Consider the following 13,727-nt stretch of genomic DNA (forward strand, 5'->3'; position numbering starts at 1 on the left):
TGGAGTCGCCCTCATCCTGGTCTGAATCTAAGATCACAAAATCTATAGGAAAGATGAATCTGTCTACTTTGACTAGAAGGTTCTCAATTATACCCCTGGGGCATATCACTGATTTGTCTACCAACTCTAGAGACATCTGTACTGGTTTCACCTCTTTTATGCTTAGCTTGTTCACTAGAGAGGCAGGCATTAGATTGATACTAGCTCCTAAGTCACACATCGCCTTGTTGATGGTCATACTGCCAATGGTGCAGGGTAGAAAGAAACTCCCAGGGTCATCGAGTTTGGGAGGAAGTCCCTTCTGGATTAGTGCTCTGCATTCCTCAGTAAGCAGTATAGTTTCATTAACTTGCCAACTCCTCTTCTTGTTGATAAGTTCCTTCATGAATTTCGCATACAGGGGCATTTGCTCAAGTGCTTCAGCTAAGGGAATATTGATCTCCAACTTCTTGAAGATTTCAAGAAATTTTGGGAAGTGTTGGTCCTTAGTCTCTTTGTTGAACCTTTGAGGATATGGCAAAGGTGGTGTGAAGTTCACTCCATGCCTTTGTTCCTTGGTTGGCTCTTTCATTGCTTCCTTCTCTTTCCTTGATTTTTGTGGCTGATCTTCCTTTTCTTTGAGCTCTTCTGAGGTCTGCTTGCTTGCTGTCTCCTTCTTGTCATTGACTTTCTCTTCTTCAGCTTGTTTCTTGTCACTTTCCTTTGACTTCTTGGTTGCTTCTTCATTTTTCACCAGGACTTTTCCACTCCTCAGTTGTATTGCCTTGCACTCCTCTTTAGGATTAGGAATGGTGTCACTTGGTAGTGAGTTTGATGACCTTTCAATGGTGATCTGCTTGGAGAGTTGTCCAATTTGCCTTTCCATATTTTTTATGGAGGCTTCTTGGTTCCTCAATGTCATCTCTTGAGTTTTCATCATTTTTTCCATTAGGAGCTCCAGGTTGTTAATCCTTTGAGATTCTTGTGAGATCGGTTGATTGTGGGGTGTTGAGGGTTGAGGGTAAGTATTTTGATTTGAGGTTTGGTTATTGGATGGGTAATGGTTGGAGTTGGGGTAGTTGTTTTGGGGTTTCCTGTAAGGGTTTTGGTTAGTTTGCTGCTGGTTGTGGTTTTGGTTGTTTCTTGAAGTGTTTTGATTTGAGTTTCTCTGCCATGGTTGTTGATTTTGGTTGTGATTGTCTCCCCACCTAAGGTTTGGGTGGTTCTTTCAAGAAGGGTTGTAAGTATCACCATAGACTTCATTTGGCCCAGAATTTTGGTTGTGCATGTACTGGACTTGTTCTTGCTACTGCTCCTCTTGAGTTTCTTCATTTTGCCCCCATGTGGATGATGGTTGGCTTGTGTTAACTGCTGCAACTTGGAGGCTATCAATCCTCTTGGCCATTTGCTCAAATTGTTGTTGAATTTGCTGCTGCATCATCTTGTTTTGAGCCAAGATTGAGTCCACTCCTTCCAACTCCATCACTCCTTTCCTTTGTGATGGTTGGCGTTGCCTTTGGTGAGCAAAGAAATATTGATTGTTGGCCACCATATCAATGAGATTTTGAGCTTCCTCTGCTGTTTTCATTAATTGCAAAGAGCCTCCTACTGAATAATCCAAAGCCTCTTGAGATTTCAGTGTCAAGCCTTCATAGAAATTTTGCAATCTGTCCCACTCACTGAACATTCCTGGTGGACACTTCCTGATTAGAGCTTTGTATCGTTCCCATGCCTCATACAAGGGTTCAGCATCCATTTGTGTGAATGTTTGCACTTCAGTCTTCAATCTAATAACTCTTTGAGGTGGGTAAAACTTGGCAAGGAACTTGGTTACTAGATCATCCCAATTGTTGATGCTGCCTCTTGGGAAGGATTCCAACCATTGAGTGGCTTTGTCTCTGAGCAGTAGCTTGTAACTGTTAGGGTGCACACCATTGGTTTTTACAGTGTCACAAATCCTCAAGAAGGTGGACAAGTGTTGGTTAGGGTCTTCAAGTGGTCCTCCTCCATAAGAACAATTGTTTTGAACCAAGGTGATGAGTTGTGGCTTTAGTTCAAAGTTATTTACATTAACATTTGGGGTAAGAATGCTACTCCCACAATGTCTAGGATCTGCACTTGTGTAGGAAGCCAAAACTCTTCTCTGTGGTGGATTATTATTGTTATTGGCTGCTCCTTCAGCTTCATTTGGTGGGTTTATTAAGTGTTCTTCCATACCTTGGAATTCTTCTTCTGAATCCTCTTCTTCTCCAATAATATTTTTCCCTCTTTCAGCTCTTCTTAATCTTCTGAGGGTTCTTTTGTCTTGTTCACAAAATGTGGGTATAACTCTCCTTGTACCTGACATACAACCAAAACATAGGAATCACAACACCAGAAAGCAATAACACTTCAATCCATGGCTGAAGTGAAATGTTAATTGGCTTAAGCAAAAGTTCAAATAGTTAGTGTGTTAGTCAAAATTAAAGAAACAGAAAATAAAAAGTGCTTGATCTAGATCTCCACTTCACTTAATCATTGTCAATCTAATCAATCCCCGGCAACGGCGCCAAAAACTTGATGTGTGGAAAACGATCCAACACAAAACTCACCGGCAAGTGGACCGGGTCGCATCAAGTAATAATAACTCACATGAGTGAGGTCGATCCCACAGGGATTGAAGGATTGAGCAATTTTAGTTTAGTGGTTGATTTAGTCAAGCGAATCAAGTATTGGTTGAGCGGTTTGTTTTTGACAGAAACTAAATTGCTTGAAATGTAAAGGGAGATGGGTAAATTGCAGGAAATTAAAGAGCAAAGAAAGTAAATAAGCTGAATATTAAAGAACAAGTAATGTAAATTACAGAAACTTAGATTGCAAGAAATGTAAATGGCTGAATCTTAAAGTGCAAGAAATGTAAATGACTTGAATTATAAAAGGAATTGGGAGTTGGGATTGCAGAATTTAAAAAAGAGGAATTAAATTGCAACAAAACAGAAAAATAGAAAGTGAATTAAAGTAAAGTAGATATAAACAGAAAAGCAAGAGTGCTTGAGAAATTAAAACGGAAAATGACTTGTGCTTAAATTGCAGCAAATTAAAAGAGGTTGAAGATCTCAGGAGTGGAAGAGACTAGAAAACAAGTCTAGATCTCAAATCCTTCCTTGATCCAACAAGAGAAATTGCAAAAGGAAATGAAAAGTAAATTGCAGAAGTAAATTTGCAAAGAGTAGAAGAAGATGCAGTAAACAGAATTGGAATTCAATTATGCAGTAAAATTAAACAAGAGATCTCAAGGTGAGATTGAAACAGAAGTTCTTCAATTCTCCACCCAAGATCAAAAGCAAGAAAATTAGAGAGTGCTCAAGCAAGAACCAAGAAGAAAGAGATCAATTCTCCTTCTCAATTCTCTAAGATCTAACTTCAAAATAAAAGCTCAAAATGAAAATTCAAAGTAAAATCTCAAAGTGTGAAAAATAAAGTAAAAAGGTAAAAAGGTCAAAAGTCCAAAGTCCTAATTACATCAAACTAGCTCCTATTTATACACTTTCTATTCTTGGATTTTAGATTTTGGATAGGCTTTTGATTTGGTGAAGAAATGAATTAAATTGAATTTTTAGTGAATTTTGGCCCAAAATGCATCTCCCAGGGAAAGGTTCGGCTCTTGGCAAGAGCTTTGGCCAAGAGCTTTGCTTCCCTTCCTTGTTTTAGTGCGCACGTTCCTTCCCTTGTGACAAGAGAACAAAGCTCTTGGCAAGAGCTTTACTTGTCCTTGAGGTCCTTGGTTCAAATCTTAGGTAGAGCACTTGTGGAGCAAATTTTCTTGGCACAAGAGAAGCCCCCAAAGTCTTGCTTCTTTGAGGTCCCTGGTTCAAGCCTTGGTGAAGGAAAACAAGCTAATTTTCCTTGGCAAATAAGTGGCGCATAAGGCCTTGCTTCCTTGAGGGACTTGGTTCGAACCTTGGTGAGTGAAAACAAGCAAATTTTGGCTTATTTTCCTTGTGAAGTAGCGCTTGATGCACATAAACTAGTTATGCTACGATTTAGGAAATTGCACGATCGGCAAAATTCCTTCCGGCAAGTGCACCGGTTATCGTCAAGTAAAAACTCACAATAGAGTGAGGTCGAATCCCACAAGGATTGGTTGAGTGAGCAATTCGGATTAGAAGTGTGTTCTAGTTGAGCGGAATCAAGATTGAGATGAGAATTGGGGAATGTAAAATTGGCGGGAAAAGTAAATGACAAGAAATTGAAATGGCGGAATCTTAAATTGCAATGAATTAAAGAGCAGAAACTAAATTGCTGAAATTAAAAGGGAATGGGGGTGATTGCATGAATTGAGTTGCAGAATGTAAAGAGAAGATGGAAATCAGAAATGGGGGATTCATTGGGTTATAGGAGATATTGAGATCTCCGAATCAAAACACGTTTATCTCTTCCTCAAGCAATGCGTTCATTGAATTTTGCTTGGCAATCTTATATGATTGGATCCCAATCCCTTGGCTCACCAATTCTCTCTAAAAACAAACAAATTCCCAATCCCTTGGTTTAAATGTTCATAAGAAGAGATGATGCTTGATCACTGATTATACCACACAGTTTCATGAACCACAATTTGGTAGGATTACATGTCACAATATCCATCCAAACCCCAATCCAATTCACTGTGAGAAAGCTTCTCTAGCATGAATCCTCCATTCCTTTCCCAAGGTTCCGAAGGATTCCAAGTATGGGTAGTTTCTTTCCCAAGACAACTACTCAATGGAATTAGATCAAGAAGCTTTCTAACAAAATTCAAGAGAAAAGATTGAAGAAGAAGATAAACTATTATTGATTCATTGAATTACAATAGAGCTCCCTAACCCAATGAAAGGGGGTTTAGTGAATCATAGCTCTGAATTCAATTACAAAGAAAAGGAAAACTAGCTAAAAGTGAAAGTAAAAGTCCTCTCTAACTTAACTTCTATCCTATTTATACACTTTCTATATTGAGCTTCAGTTGTGCTTCTTGGGCTTTGAGGCCTCTCCTTGCTTTCCTTTTGCCTTGGGTTTATGATCCATAATCTTGATGAGGCTGTTGATCCAAATTCTGTAACATTCATTGAGCCAACTTAGTGCTAATCAAATAATGACACATGACTCAATAAATTGAGATTTCAAACTCATCAATCCTTCAGGCCCAATCCCATAAACCATGATATTCAATTGGGTTTCATACTAGAGTAAGTTTAAGTTATTGTTTGTGCTCAAAAAGTAACTTAAACCGCAAGATTATTGGCCCAGAAACCTTTTTCCAAGAGTGGCGTTTAAGTTGCAGTTTAAGCTTAAACTGCAGCTTAAACGCCAGATACTTCCAGTGAGGCCTTTTGTAGAAGCACGTTTAAGCTTCAGTTTAAGGTTAAACTGAAGCTTAAACGTGGAAATGGAAGAAGGTAGCCCTGGAGAGTCATGTAGTCGAACACGTTTAAGCTTCAGTTTAAGGTTAAACTGAAGCTTAAACGTGGAAGTAGGAAGGGCAGCCCTGGAGGTCGAACACGTTTAACCTCCAGTTTAAGGTTAAACTGGAGGTTAAACGTGGAAAAGGGTGGAGGCATACTGGAGGTCGAACACGTTTAACCTCCAGTTTGAGGTCAAACTGGAGGTTAAACGTGGAAGCTTAGAATGGTAGCCCTGGAGGTGTCGAACACGTTTAACCTCCAGTTTGAGGTCAAACTGGAGGTTAAACGTGGAAATGGAGAGAGCAACCCTGGAGGAGAAAAGCTGTCGAACACGTTTAAGCTCCAGTTTGAGGTCAAACTGGAGCTTAAACGTGGAATGGCTCCCTGGTACTCTTCCTACTTCTGGCGTTTAACCTCCAGTTTGAGGTCAAACTGGAGGTTAAACGTGGAACTCCTTCCTGAGTGGCATTATCATTCTGGCGTTTAACCTCCAGTTTGAGGTCAAACTGGAGGTTAAATGTGGAATGCTTCTTTAGTGAGGCTTTTCATTCTGGCGTTTAACCTCCAGTTTAAGGTCAAACTGGAGGTTAAACTTCAATTCCAGCATTTCTTATCCTTCATGATTTTGGCGTTTAAGCTCCAGTTTAGGCTTAAACTGGAACTTAAACTCCACATGTGATATTCAAGCTTCCTTTATTGATTTTGTTGCTTCCTTGCTTAGCCTCTTCTTCCCTGAAATCATCCAAACAATTGCATCAAAGTCTTGCAAAATTTCATGAGAAATCTTCCATTCATAGCATTTAAGTAATATAACTAAAACTCATGGAATTTGCATCAAAATCATATTGTTTGGATGGTTCATTGCTTTGTTCTTCATTTAACCATTTTTGGTTACTTTAAGCTCAAGAAAATGCATAAAACAACTAAAACTAACAGAAAAATGCTAGTGAAACTAGCCTATGATGCCTTGGCATCACAACACCAAACTTAATACTTGCTTGTCCCTAAGCAAGTCCTGAATTATTTGAGAAGAAAGTATGAAACAGAAAGCAATTACATTGGCTATATTAGCAAGCATTTGAAGTTCATCAGAAGGGTTTTATGCAGAAAGTTGCAGCATCACTTTTTCATACTTATCAGGTAGGATTATCACTTTTTCATTGCATCCATCAAACATTGCTATGGCCTCTTGTTATTCTTATGTCTTTGGCACTTTTCTCTTCTTTGTTTTCTTTTCTTTTTCTTAGAGCTCCTTTGCTCCTTGTTTGCTTAGTGTCATGTGTTGCACAAGCCTTTGGCATTTTCTTTTTCTTATCAGTGCACTACACATATCCACTTTAGGCATTTTAGTTCACATTTCTTCTTGAGACATTGGTGCCCAGCACCTCTTTGTGTGACTAAATGTTTTGTATTTAGGTTGCTCTTGATAATGGACTTTTGGTTGATAATCCCGGGTTAGTTAACCCAAGTTACCAAGTGTTGAAACACTCCTCAGAACCTATTCATCCAAGCATATCCTTAATACATAAACACCACAGGCATTTGTCTCAAAAGTTCAAACCATTGGTACCTAGCTTATTTTCTCAATTTTTTTTGCTTTTTGGTTGCCCTTTGGCTTTTTCTTCTTCTTTTTCTTTCTTTTTCATGGCCAAAGACATTTATTCATCAAGATCCATAGACAATTTTCACTTTCTACATAAAAAAAATGATAATTCTACACTCTAATTCCAGTGATCTGACTAAACAATCAAGCATGCATACCACCACTTAATTCTACTTGATTTGTCACTAATTTAGCCAAGTTACTTTTGTTCAAACTTTTCTTTTATTTTTGGAAACAGAACAAGCATGGCACGCACTTGTTTAAGAAGGTGAAGTTATATCCAAACATCCAGGCATTCACTTTATTCAAAGCAATTAACAAACACACATACTAAAAAAAAACTCCACATTCCAGAAAGATTCAACATTTACAGTTTAAACCAGAACACGCATGCTTTTGTTTGCCCTTTTTAAAGAATTATCAAGGAACAATACCACCTTGTGAAATTCCTTGTTTTCTCTTTGTTGTCAGGAAACAATTTGATTTCTCCTTCTTCTCCTAAATGTTGCTTCATGCTTTAAGATTCTTGTTTCCTTTCCTGCAAAGAGTAATGAAGTTGCTTGCTTCTCAAGCACTTGAGTGGTTAGCTCAACTATGTGTGGGTAAGTATCGGAGTCTTAGGTTGGTGTGTGAACACCAAACTTAGTCTCCCACTTACTTCTCTGTTCTTTGAATCCTTGAGTTCTCTTGGAATGATGTTGCTACTAAGGGTTTTAAGCATTTCTGTGACTGCTTAGAATAGTTGTTCCTTTCATATAATTCAAAGGTTGTTGTGTTCAGTTGATCTTTATGGTGGAACACCAAACTTAGAGTCACACATTCCCCTTTGAATTATTGATCCATGAATTCATTGTTTGGTGTGAAACACCAAACTTAATTCTTTGCAATGCACAGAAACTACTTCACCCTTTTTATTGAAACAAATAAAAGAAACAGCAACAAGGTATTACCTCAGGTTGGGTTGCCTCCCAACAAGCGCTTCTTTAACGTCATTAGCTTGACGGTCAGCTTCCTCAGTTGAGGTGATATTTAACTTTGTCCTTCTCCTCCACATCTCCCAAGTAATGTTTGAGTCTTTGACCGTTAACAATGAAGGTTCGTTGTGACTTTTCTTCCATGATTTCTACTTGTCCATAATTGGAGACCTTGGTGACAAGGAATGGTCCAGACCACCTTGATTTTAGCTTCCCTGGAAATAGCTTCAGCCTAGAATTGTAGAGCAATACTTTTTGCCCTTCTTCAAATTTCCTTGGGGCTATGTTGCTGTCATGCTTCTTCTTTGCTCTTTCTTTGTAAATTTTGGCATTCTCATAAGCTTCCGCTCTGAATTCTTCCAACTCTTGAATTTGCAACATCCTTCTTTCTCCAGCGGCTTTGTTGTCCAAGTTCAGAAGTTTCAAGGCCCAGTATGCCTTGTGCTCCAACTCCAGTGGCAGATGGCAAGCTTTTCCATATACTAGTTGGTAAGGAGACATTCCAATTGGTGTTTTGAAAGCTGTCCTATATGCCCAAAGAGCATCATCTAGCTTAATTGACCAGTCCTTCCTTGAAGTTCCCACAGTCTTTTCCAGGATCCTTTTGAGTTCTCTGTTAGATATTTCGGCTTGCCCACTTGTCTGTGGATGGTATGGTGTGGCTACCCTGTGTTTGACTCCATATTTTAGAAGCAATGCCTCTAATGGTTTGTTGCAGAAGTGGCTTCCTCCATCACTGATGATTGCTCTTGGAACCCCAAAACGGCAAAAAATGTGTTTTCTGAGGAAGTTCATGACTACCTTATTATCATTGGTTGGAGTTGCTATTGCTTCAACCCATTTGGAGACATAGTCTACTGCCATAAGAATGTAATTATTTGAGTATGAGGAGGGAAATGGTCCCATGAAATCTATCCCCCATACATCAAACAATTCAAGTTCCAGAATGAATTGTTGTGGCATTTCATTTCTTCTTGGCAGGTTCCCAGCTTTCTGGCATTCATGGCAGTGCTTCACTAATTCTTTTGCATCTTTGAAGATAGTGGGCCAATAAAAACCACACTGCAACACCTTAGCTGCTGTTCTTTCTCCTGCAAAGTGCCCTCCATAAGTGGAGCCATGGCAGTCCCATAAAACTTCCCTTCCTTCTTCCTCGGATATGCATCTTCTGAGTATGCCATCGGAACATTTTTTGAACAAGTATGGTTCGTCCCAGATGAAGTATTTGGCATCATTTACCAATTTCTTCCTTTGATGTTTGTTAAATTCCAAAGGTAAACTCCCAGTGGCCTTGAAGTTTGCTATGTCTGCAAACCAGGGTGCTTTGTGAATTACCATGAGTTGTTCATCAGGAAAGCACTCATTTATATGTGTGCTTTGTGTGCTTCCTTCTTCACATGGTATCCTTGATAAATGATCTGCCACCTTGTTCTCTACACCCTTCTTGTCTTTGATTTCAATGTCAAATTCCTGCAACAAAAGAACCCATCTAATAAGTCTTGGTTTAGATTCTTGTTTAGCAAGTAAATATTTTAAAGCTGAATGATCAGTGAAGACAATGACTTTAGATCCAATGAGATAAGATCTAAATTTGTCAAATGCAAAGACTATTGCCAAGAGTTCTTTTTCAGTGGTTGTGTAATTCCTTTGGTTAGCATTCAAGACTTTACTGGCATAATAAATCACATGTACCAAATTGTCTTTCCTTTGTCCTAACACTGCCCCAATAGCGAGGTCTGATGCATCACACATCAGTTCAAAAGGTAAGTTCCAATCAGGTGGGGCAATGATAGGTGCAGAGGAAAGTTTTTGCTTCAAAAGTTCATAGGCTAGCATGCAATTTTTATCAAATACAAAGGGTGTATCAGAGACAAGCAAGTTACTCAAAGGTTTGGCTATTTTAGAAAAGTCTCTAATAAACCTTCTGTAAAAACCAGCGTGTCCCAAAAAACTCCTAACTGCCTTGACATTACTTGGTGGAGGTAGTTTTTCAATGATTTCCACCTTAGCTCTGTCCACCTCCATGCCTCTATTAGAGATTTTGTGGCCAAGGACTATTCCTTCTGTGACCATGAAATGACACTTTTCCCAGTTTAATACTAGGTTAGTCTCTTGGCACCTCTTAAGCACCAAGGCAAGGTGGTATAGGCAGCTGGGAAAAGAATCCCCAAACACAGAAAAATCGTCCATGAAGACCTCAATAAATTTTTCAATCATGTCTGAAAAGATGGACAGCATGCATCTTTGGAAAGTGGCAGGTGCATTGCACAATCCAAAGGGCATGCGTCTATAAGCAAAAACTCCATATGGACAAACAAATGATGTTTTCTCTTGATCACTAGGATCAACTACTATTTGGTTGTATCCTGAATATCCATCCAAGAAGCAATAGTAAGCATGTCCGGCAAGCCTTTCAAGCATCTGATCCATGAATGGGAGTGGGAAATGATCCTTTCTGGTGGCTTCATTGAGCTTCCTGTAGTCTATGCACATCCTCCACCCAGTGACGGTTCTTGTGGGTATGAGTTCGTTCTTCTCATTTGGCACCACAGTTATGCCACCTTTCTTAGGAACTACATGGATGGGACTAACCCATGGGCTATCAGAAATGGGGTAGATTACCCCTGCCTGCCATAACTTCCTGACTTCCTTTTGTACCACTTCTTTCATGACGGGATTCAATCTTCTCTGAGCTTGAATGGAGGGTCTAGCATCCTCTTCTAACAAGATTTTATGCATGCATATGGATGAACTTATCCCCTTCAAATCAGCTAGGGTCCATCCAATGGCATCTTGATGAGTTTGCAGCACCTTGATCAATTCTTCTTCCTGTTCTTGGCTCAGGGCAGAGCTAATGATAACAGGGTGACTCTCATCACTACCCAAGTATGCATACTTGAGATTAGGGGGCAATGCTTTGAGCTCAGGTTTTGGTGCTTCCTTTTCTTCTTTCACTCTCTCTGGCATGCTTAGCATGGTTGTGTCAGCACCCTTGATATCACTAACTTCAATATCCTTGGTGAACTCCTCCTCTGCCAATTCCTTTATTGTTTCCTCAAAAGTTTCTTGTACTGCAATGTCCACTACATCAACCCTCATGCATTCCCTTAGTGATTCTGATGGATAGCTCATTGCCTTGAATACATTAAACACCAATTTCTCATCATGTAGTCTAAGAGTGAGTTCACCCTTTTGTACATCTATGATGGCTCCAGCAGTAGCTAGGAAGGGTCTTCCCAGAATTATTGAAGCTTTGGCTTCTTCCTCCATATCTAACACCACAAAATCAGCAGGAAATATAAATTCTCCCACTTTAACCAACAAATCCTCAACTATCCCATGAGGGAATTTAAAAGTTCGATCTGCCAATTGGAGGGCCATTCTTGTTGGTTTGGCTTCCTCAATCTTCATTCTTCTCATCATTGTTAGCGACATCAAATTGATGCTGGCCCCTAAGTCACACAAGGCCTTCTCCACCATGACTTCTCCTATGATGCAGGGGATTTGGAAACTGCCTGGGTCCTTCAATTTCTGAGGCAATTTGTGCTGAATGATGGCACTGCATTCTTCAGTTAACAACACAGTTTCCTCATTTCTCCAGCTTCTCTTCTTGGTCATTAATTCTTTTAAGAATTTTGCATAGAGTGGCATTTGCTCTATTGCCTCAGCAAAGGGAATGTTGATTTGAAGCTTCTTGAAAATCTCCAAGAACCTGGAGAATTGGCCATCCTTTTCACTTTTCATCAAACGTTGAGGATAAGGTGCTTTAGGTGTGTAAGGCTTCAGGACCTCTTTTTCTTTTTCTTTTGTTGCAGACGGTGTAAAAGATTGTCCTTGTTCTTTGTCTTTCACATTTTCCTTTGCTTCATCCTCTGTGGTTTCCCTTGAGATCTCCTTTAGATTCTTTCCACTTCTGAGGGTTATGGCCTTACATTCTTCCCTTGCAATAGCCTTGGCAGCATGAGAACCGCTTGTCCCAGGGGCTTGCTTAGTCAAATACAAAATTTGATTTTCTAGCTTCTGGATGGCAGCTCCTTGGTTTTGCAAGTTAGAATTTACTTCTTCCTTAAAAGCTTTCAATTCAATTATGTCTTGGCTTATGGTTGCAAGCATTCCTTCTATCCGGTTTAATTGATCTTGAAATTGTTGGTTCGGATTAGGTTGGGTATGTTGATTATTTTGGCCATGATATGATGGTTGGGGGTAAGTGTTTTGTGTGGCTTGGTATGATCTTTGGTTGGAGTTTTGGTATGTGGAATTGTTATGTTGGTTGTGGTTGTAAGGTTTGTGGTTTTGTGGTTGGGTTTGTTGGTTTCCCCACCCAAAGTTTGGGTGGTTTCTCCAGCCTGGGTTGTAAGTGTTGGAATGTGGATCATATGATTGCCTTTGTTGGTTTCCCACATAGTTGGCCTCATCCCAATCACCTCCTTCAATGCTTACTTCCTCTTGATCTTGTGTGTGTATTGCAGCCACTTGCTTTGTTTCTAATTGCCTGGTAAGCTCTGCTAGTTGCTTGGCAAACACCTTGTTTTGGGCTAGAATTGTATCAACATGGTTCAGCTCCATGACTCCCTTAGTGTTGTGCCTCTCTGATGCATAGTAGTACTCATTCTCAGCCACTGTCTCGATCACTTCAATGGCTTCTTCCACAGTCTTTTTCCTGTTTAATGAACCTCCTGATGAATGGTCTACAGCCTTCCTTGATTCATAAGAGAGCCCATCATAGAAGATGTGCAATTGCACCCAATCATGGAACATGTTTGGTGGGCATTTCCTTGTCAAGTCCTTGAATCTCTCCCATGCCTCGTAGAGAGTTTCACCATCTTGTTGTCTAAAAGTCTGAACCTCAGATCGAAGCCTATTGACCTTTTGTGGAGGGTAGAAACGTGCCAGAAACTTGCTTTCCACCTCATCCCATGTTGTTAGACTCCCCCTTGGGAATGATTCCAGCCACTTAGCTGCTTTGTCCCTAAGTGAAAATGGGAACAAAAGCAGTTTATAGGCATCTTCCTGGACTCCATTGGACTTCACAGTGTCACAAATTCTCAGGAATTTTGTGAGATGTTGGTTTGGGTCTTCATTAGCACTTCCTCCAAAGGAACAATGATTCTCCACAAGTGATATTAGCTGTGGCTTGAGCTCAAAATTGTTGGCCTGAATGGGTGGTTTCTGGATGCTACTACCACAATTCCCAGAGGTTGGGTTTATGTATGAACTAAGAACCCTCCTCTCAGGAATGGCATTGTTTCCATCAGCTCTCTCATGGTTGTGAACTTCTCTATCCATGTTGAAATCTAAAGCTTCCTCAAAATTGTCCTCAGATTTTCCTTCAGATTCCTCTTCTCCCACTACTCTCTTCCCTCTTGCTTCCCTTCTAAGTCTATGAAGGGTCCTCTCTGGTTCGGTATATGGAGGAGTTGATGTCTCTCCTCTCCTACCTGTCATACAAGAACACAGCTCAAACACAAACAAGTGAAATACTCTTGGTTAATGGAAGAGTATGGTTAGATCAATTGAGGAATTAATTCAAACAGTTAGTGAGTCAGTGAGTTAGTTGCATGAATTTAAAGGCATAAAGAAGGAAAGCATGTAACCGAGTGCAGAAATTAAAATTCAACAAGTATCTTGAACAGAATTAACAAAGCAAGAGAAAATTGCTCAATCTAGTTAGCTTCCAATTTGAGAATTGTCAATCGAAAACCAATCCCCGGCAACGGCGCCATAAACTTGATGCACATAAACTAGTTATGCTAC

The 13,727-nt window shown here is 39.8% G+C and overlaps 1 non-coding gene across 1 annotated transcript; it reads left to right on the plus strand.

Moving 5' to 3' along the window:
- The first annotated feature begins 12,729 nt into the window (after positions 1–12,729).
- Positions 12,730–12,833, plus strand: LOC148548469 (small nucleolar RNA R71). The gene has a single exon (XR_015898687.1). It is a non-coding gene; the product is annotated as a small nucleolar RNA R71 (small nucleolar RNA).
- The last annotated feature ends 894 nt before the right edge of the window (positions 12,834–13,727 follow it).

Source organism: Arachis ipaensis, chromosome B8, assembly GCF_059453495.1.
Source record: "Arachis ipaensis isolate K30076 ecotype BB chromosome B8, ASM5945349v1, whole genome shotgun sequence".
In the NCBI taxonomy this organism is placed as follows: Eukaryota; Viridiplantae; Streptophyta; class Magnoliopsida; order Fabales; family Fabaceae; genus Arachis; species Arachis ipaensis.